Below are 8,114 nucleotides of genomic sequence, written 5' to 3'. Positions count from 1 at the left end.
AGATTATATATTTCTAAAAATCTTGAAACTTCCGTGACAAAAGTAGAAACCATTCCTACGTACTTTTCAGACCATTCAAGTGTCTTAGCTTGCATAAATCTAACAAGACAGCCGGTTCGCCGATTCAAGAATCAGTGAAATTTGAACACTTCCTTGTTAGTAAATCATGATTTAGAAGATCTGATTAAAGAAACATGGGCAATATGCCTGCGAGCCCGTAGTAGATATGCCACTGCTATTGAAAGTTCTTATTCAATACAGTGCTCAGAGCGCAAGGGAAATGAAATGCACTATAGAGTATTACTACTCCGTTTTGAGAGATCTATATGATCAAGTCTCAGCAGGTTCCTCACTTCGGATAGCAGACATCAAAAAAGTCAAAGCCAAGTTACTTAATATCAAGAGAAGTCAAATGTAAGGGTTGAAAATAAAATCGAAGGCAAGTTCTGTGTCAGAAGATGAAACTACTTCCCTATATCATTTAGTGAAGCATACGAAAAACAGGAGAAGGACTTTTATTGATGAAATTCGAACAAAACACGGTACGATTCTCAGAACCTAGCAGGATATCATGGACGAGATTTATCGCTATTATTGCGAGCTATATTCTGTACATCAAAGTAGAGATGCTTTCTTGGAAGAATTCTTTGACATCCTAGCCCCACAGCTGACAGAAGACGACAACGAAAATTTTCTCGAGGTTGTCACTGAAGAAGACGTGTATGAGACTCTGTGCGCCTCACCACCAAAAAAATCCCCAGGACCGGATGGTCTGCCAGCAGAGTTTTACATCCGTTGCTGGCCGATAGTAGGTGCAAAAATCACGGACATTGTAAATGAGGTTATTCAGGGTAAAATGATTCCGGCTGAGTTTAAGGAGAGTAAAATTGTTTTGGTGCCAAAAAATAATGGAAACAAAGATTTAAATAATTTTCGTCCAATTTCACTGCTGAATTCTGATTATAAATTAATAGCTAGAATAATAAACAAGGGAATTTCATGCCTTACAGATAAAATTATTAGTCAACATCAGAACTGTGCGCAAGGCAGAACCATTTTTCAAAATCTAGCGGAATTCATGGATATCATTGCAATAACTTCTGTAACAAACATAAAGTGTGCTTCATTGTTTTTAGATTTTTATAAAGCGTTCGATGTAGTAAATCATGAATATCTTCTACAGACATTGAAGAAAATAGGTTTCAACGATAGGGTCATACAGTTGATTAAGAACATAGCAACTGGAATAAATGCTAAAATAGCGGTGAATTGTCAACAATCCAGGCCGATGCAAATACAACGAGGTGTTCCTCAAGGAAGTCCTCTGTCCATGTCGCTCTTCGCCATTTCGCTGGAACCTTTCCTCCGACATGTCCATGCTACATTACAAGGCTTAACATTATCAGGAAATAAAACAGTTATAAGAGCCTATGCTGACGATATAGGGGTCATTATAAGGAATAATGACGATGTAACCACGCTAGCAACGGTGATTGATTCGTACTGTAGAGCATCTGGAGCCAATGCTAACGAAAAAAAAAGTAAGATGTTAAATCTCAGAGGTTTTGATAATATCAACGTCGAGTGGGCAAAAATAGTCCGACAACATAAAACACTTGGGATCACCCTGACAGCATGTCCTATGAAAATGACGGCTTTAAATTGGAAAGTTGCAGCAGATAAAGTGCAAGGAGCCATTGTAGAGAATTGTACTCGATATATGAACCAAGTTCAAAGAACACAGTATATCAACTCATGCATCCTTGCTAAGGCTTATTATACTGCCCAGCTGTTTCCAATACCGAGAATGATAGCGAGGAGAATAATGTCCAAAATCACCAACTTTTTGTGGAGAGGTGAAGTGTTCAGAGTACCTGCGAAAGTAGCCACTTTAGATCCTAAAAATGGTGGACTAGGATTAACTGATATAACGGATAAAGCCTCTGCTCTTTTTATCAAAAGGCAAGTTAATTTAATAAGAGACTCGCGAGAAAGCATAACCAGCCAACTTTTCGAGATCATTAAGCCTCCAAGCCTGCTTCCCCCGATTGACGTGCAGAATATCAACAGTCGCTTACAGCACGTGAGGATTTTCTATGTTGAGTTTAGTTATGTCAGTGTCGAACTCAGGCAGTCACGACACTTAACATCGAGAGCCATAATGCTGGAACGAAAGAAAAGCGAAGGAAGAAACAAAATAGAACGACAGTTTCCAAACATTGAGTGGACTGAGATTTGGAAAAACATTAGTTCTAATGTGCTCACGTCTAACATAAAAACGGCATGGTACAAGACAGTTAACAATATAGTTAGCACCAATGAAAGACTGCACGCAATCGGACTCTGTGAAACAAATTTATGTCAACAATGCCATCTGGTTGACACAGTAATTCACAGATATACTTGCAGTGGTCACATGAATAGTTGGAAGTGGGTCCGAGAGCAAATAGCTCTGATTACAAGAACATCCCCTGAGTATATATCGCTGTCATTGATACACAGGCCTGACGCACGCTATTTCCCAGAAGCAAAAAATAACGCTGTGCACTGGTTGCTGGGAAATTTTGTTAACTACGTCCTTAACAAATTAGGATCCGATAGCATCATAGAGTTCAAGGTACACATGCTGTGTGAGTTTCACAAAATTAGAAGCTATTCGAATCACAAGAAAAAGTTCGGTAATATGTTAAAAATTGTATTTGAAAGAATAGGCATTGGTTAATATAAAAAAGAAGACTGTGTTGACAGTGATGTATTGAAGTTACCTTAAGGATACTATTTAAGATTTTACAGTATATTTATGATGTGTACTTTTTCTACTTCAGAGAGTAGTTTTTGCAACTTATAAGCTAATGTACAGAACTTATGTGACATTGAGATTGTGTGTCGAAATAACACAAAACATTAAAGGTGCATTATTGGCTTATACTAGAAATTTGGAAATAGACAGTTTTTATAGAATGTCCTTATCGATTATTTAAAACCATAAGATTCTATCTGATAACTGTAATATTCAATGGCTGGCACATTGCCCTGTTCATTTTTGCACTGTGATGTGTAAGTCAGTTTCTCAGTGAAAGACTGATTATATAGATCTGATCACTTCAGATACTTAAGATTCAATTAATGTCCAGAAAGTGTAGTTGGAAGGCTAGTCAACTTTATTATATATCTCCTTTCCGCCATTCTCAAGTATTTCAGAAATTGTCTAATATGATTATAAATTGTTTTAATTAAAATGTCTAATATGATTATAAATTGTTTTAATTAAAATTATCCCATCAACTTGCTGATATCCATCGTAAAGAAATTATGCTTCTGTAAAGATTGCACCTCATGTAATTCAAAATGCAGATTTTACTTCTTCAGGTTGAAGTTTGAATGTCTTTAAAAATTTTGTTCTTGAAGTTTAAATTAATTCTTTCTGGTAATTAGTCAGTAACACAATCCTCTGTTGTCTTTCCTTAACGTCAGCGTAACTGAAATGATCAAACCGTTTTGTTTAAATAACTTCATGTATGCATAACTTAGTATGTATTTGGAGTGTAACATTGTTTTTTAATAAATGTTTTTATAAAAAAAAAGCGGTTCTAGGCGCTGTAGTCCGGAACCGCGCGACTGCTACGGTCGCAGGTTCGAATCCTGCCTCGGGCATGGATGTGTGTGATGTCCTTAGGTTAGTTAGGTTTAACTAGGGGACTGATGACCTCAGATGTTAAGTCCCATAGTGCTCAGAGCCATCTGAACCTTTTTTTTTTTTTTTTTTTTTTTTTTATAACACAGGCACTGCAACACCGTATTTATCAGCCAACACTGGGCAAGCGACTTTCAAGTAAAATGTCTCCCCTGTATGGGAACATACGTAATAGATGTACGAATACAGATTGTAGATACATGGCTGACGACATATGGAAATTTATGTCTAGCTCTGAGTCGTGCTCGGATAGTCTAATGGTAAAACGACCGCTAGAGATAAGCGGGAATTCCTGGTTCGAGTCCTGATCCGGCACAAATTTTCACTGTCGTCATTCCTTTATACAGCTGCTGGTTTTTCATATTCACAACTGCAAATACATTTAATGTACTGCCTATGGAGAATCACGACGAACCGTTGTGCCGACGCATTCTATATATGAGTGTAGACTAAACCCTGGGTTGACCAGAACTACTCTCTCTTACCCCACGTTCTCAGTCAGTTCCCTCTTCGAAGACATGATATTGATATTAGAGAGACCACATTGGTGATGCTTCACTTACAAATCGTCGCAGAGGATTCGCTCTACCTCTACCGCACATTTCTGCTATCCGTGTACGACCGTTAGTCTCATACGAGGTACTGAGAAGTTTCTTTACAGCATCAGAGGTAAACGCCGTTAGGTCTGGTCAGGGGTATGGCCCTGAACGGCTCTCGGATACAAATAAATCCTACACGTCCATCTACTGCTATGATGTTTGACTACATCCAGTGTTCTAAATGGATGTGACCAGGTCGAACAGCTGGCCGGGTTGGCCGAGCGGTTCTAGGCGCTACAGTCTGGAAGCGAGCGACCGCTACGTTCGCAGGTTCGAATCCTGCCTTGGGCATGGATGTGTCTGATGTCCCTAGGTTAGTTATGTTTACGTAGTTCTAAGTTCTAGGGGACTGATGACCTCAGCAGTTAATTCCCATAGTGCTCAGAGCCATTTGAACCATTTTCAGGTCGAACAAATCGAAACATTGTTGAAGGAACCAGGTAGACACTCGCCTGGATTAATTAGGGGAAACAATCAGGAGGGCAGTACGTGGATTACAACCCTCCTCCTCCAGAATACGAATCTAGTGACTTACGTTATTACTACGCCAGCTCACTCTGTTTGTCCGTCAACAAAGAACTGCTTTACCAACAAACTTCACTGAGTCTGGAATTTCTTTCTTGACACTCTCATTCAACACATACATTACTATTTTCTCATAGGTGACTGGATTAAAGAAACGGAACAACATTGCCATTTGCGTATCGAAATTTTATCTTTCTTTATTTAGTAACACAATTTTCATAGTACAGCGTTTTACGATTCTTCAGTAGGTGATCATCCCAGAGAAATCGGTCTACGTAAAATATAAGAACAGAATGCTGCAGTCCGGTTAACAAATTAACACAACGTGCACCGCTCACTTGCTCTGCTTCAATTTCAGCCGCTGCCAAGCGTTTGAGGAACAGTGGTTTCACAGTCTTCTGACAGTCTTCAAAATTTCCAGTCCAGTTTCTAACTTCGGTACTGCAGCGTTTCAGAGTTCCCAGCACCTGCAACAAAACAATGTTTCCATTATAGTGAGCTATAATTTCAGATACCGGCGTTCTGTCTCGTGTTCCTCAATACGGTGAAATACTTATCAAAAATGGAAAAATATTCCTTTCTTGAAGGAAAATTCTGAATGATTTAGCATTTGAAACCTTAAATGTTATGGACATTCATACATCTGAACGTTAAATAATTCTCAGGTACATACACTCCTGGAAATGGAAAAAAGAACACATTGACACCGGTGTGTCAGACCCACCATACTTGCTCCGGACACTGCGAGAGGGCTGTACAAGCAATGATCACACGCACGGCACAGCGGACACACCAGGAACCGCGGTGTTGGCCGTCGAATGGCGCTAGCTGCGCAGCATTTGTGCACCGCCGCCGTCAGTGTCAGCCAGTTTGCCGTGGCATACGGAGCTCCATCGCAGTCTTTAACACTGGTAGCATGCCGCGACAGCGTGGACGTGAACCGTATGTGCAGTTGACGGACTTTGAGCGAGGGCGTATAGTGGGCATGCGGGAGGCCGGGTGGACGTACCGCCGAATTGCTCAACACGTGGGGCGTGAGGTCTCCACAGTACATCGATGTTGTCGCCAGTGGTCGGCGGAAGGTGCACGTGCCCGTCGACCTGGGACCGGACCGCAGCGACGCACGGATGCACGCCAAGACCGTAGGATCCTACGCAGTGCCGTAGGGGACCGCACCGCCACTTCCCAGCAAATTAGGGATACTGTTGCTCCTGGGGTATCGGCGAGGACCATTCGCAACGTCTCCATGAAGCTGGGCTACGGTCCCGCACACCGTTAGGCCGTCTTCCGCTCACGCCCCAACATCGTGCAGCCCGCCTCCAGTGGTGTCGCGACAGGCGTGAATGGAGGGACGAATGGAGACGTGTCGTCTTCAGCGATGAGAGGCGCTTCTGCCTTGGTGCCAATGATGGTCGTATGCGTGTTTGGCGCCGTGCAGGTGAGCGCCACAATCAGGACTGCATACGACCGAGGCACACAGGGTCAACACCCGGCATCATGGTGTGGGGAGCGATCTCCTACACTGGCCGTACACCACTGGTGATCGTCGAGGGGACACTGAACAGTGCACGGTACATCCAAACCGTCATCGAACCCATCGTTCTACCATTCCTAGACCGGCAAGGGAACTTGCTGTTCCAACAGGACAATGCACGTCCGCATGTATCCCGTGCCACCCAACGTGCTCTAGAAGGTGTAAGTCAACTACCCTGGCCAGCAAGATCTCCGGATCTGTCCCCCATTGAGCATGTTTGGGACTGGATGAAGCGTCGTCTCACGCGGTCTGCACGTCCAGCACGAACGCTGGTCCAACTGAGGCGCCAGGTGGAAATGGCATGGCAAGCCGTTCCACAGGACTACATCCAGCATCTCTACGATCGTCTCCATGGGAGAATAGCAGCCTGCATTGCTGCGAAAGGTGGATATACACTGTACTAGTGCCGACATTGTGCATGCTCTGTTGCCTGTGTCTATGTGTCTGTGGTTCTGTCAGTGTGATCATGTGATGTATCTGACCCCAGGAATGTGTCAATAAAGTTTCCCCTTCCTGGGACAATGAATTCACGGTGTTCTTATTTCAATTTCCAGGAGTGTATATGAAAAATCTAAATGTAAACATACAATTGCTGTCTGTCCTTATGGTAAAGAAAATTGCTTCATCTTAACGAAAGAATTCAAAAAGTAAAAGATTTCAAACAAAATATTTTTTACAATAATCACTGAGATAACGTGATCATAAACGTTATTTAACTGTTTTCAAGAATTTCCCACACAAACAGTATTATTGTTGTTGTGGTGGTCTTCAGTCCAGAGACTGGTTTGATGCAGCTCTCCATGCTATTCTATCCTGTGCAAGTTTCTTCATCTCCAAGTAACTACTGCAACTTACATCCTTCTGAATCTGCTTAGTGTATTCATCTCTTGGTCTCCCTTTACGAATTTTACCCTCCACGCTGCCCACCAATTGGTAATCCCTTGATGCCTCAGAACATGGCCTACCAACCGATCCCTTCTTCTAGTCAAGTTGTGCCACAAATTCCTCTTCTCCCAAATTCTTGTCAGTACCTCCTCATCAGTTATGTGATCTACCCATCTAATCTTCAGCATTCTTCTGTAACACCACATTCCGAAAGCTTCTATTCTCTTCCTATCTACACTATCTATCGTCCATGTTTCACTCCCATACATCGCTACACTCCATACAAATACTTTCAGAAAACATTTCCTGACACTTAAATCTATACTCGACGTTAACAAATTCTTCTTCTTCAGAAACGCTTTCCTTGCCATTGCCAGTCTACATTTTATATCCTTTCTGCTTCGACCATCATCAGTCATTTTGCTTCCAAAATAGCAAAACTCATTTACTACTTTAAGTGTCTCATTTCCTAATATAATTCCCTCTGCATCGCCTGATTTAATTTGACTGGATTCCATTATCCTACATCTACATCTACATGTCTTCATCTACATCTCTACTCTGCAATTCACTTTTAAGTGCTTGGGAGAGGGTTCATCGAACCACAATCATACTATCTCTCTACCATTCCACTCCCGAACAGCGCGCGGGAGAAACGAACACCTAAACCTTTCTGTTCGACCTCTGATGTCTCTTATTTTATTTTGATGATCATTCCTACCTATGTAGGTTGGGCTCAACAAAATATTTTCGCATTCGGAAGAGAAAGTTGGTGACTGAAATTTCGTAAATAGATCTCGCCGCGACGAAAAAGTCTTTGCTTTAATGACTTCCATCCCAACTCGCGTATCATATCTGCCACACTCTCTCCCCTATT

The 8,114-nt window shown here is 41.9% G+C and overlaps 1 long non-coding RNA gene across 1 annotated transcript in view; it reads right to left on the bottom strand.

Moving 5' to 3' along the window:
- Positions 1-4,989: 4,989 nt before the first annotated feature.
- LOC126184852 (uncharacterized) overlaps positions 4,990-8,114 on the bottom strand; it is a 327,971-nt gene continuing 324,846 nt past the window's right edge. Inside the window, exon 3 of the long non-coding RNA XR_007536893.1 lies at positions 4,990-5,285. This is a non-coding gene — a long non-coding RNA (uncharacterized LOC126184852). The remainder of the gene's footprint in view (positions 5,286-8,114) is intronic.

The sequence above is a fragment of the Schistocerca cancellata genome, chromosome 4 (assembly GCF_023864275.1).
Source record: "Schistocerca cancellata isolate TAMUIC-IGC-003103 chromosome 4, iqSchCanc2.1, whole genome shotgun sequence".
Lineage (NCBI taxonomy): Eukaryota > Metazoa > Arthropoda > Insecta > Orthoptera > Acrididae > Schistocerca > Schistocerca cancellata.
The sequence above is the reverse complement of the archived record's forward strand: the minus strand, read 5'-3'. Positions and strand labels throughout refer to the sequence as shown.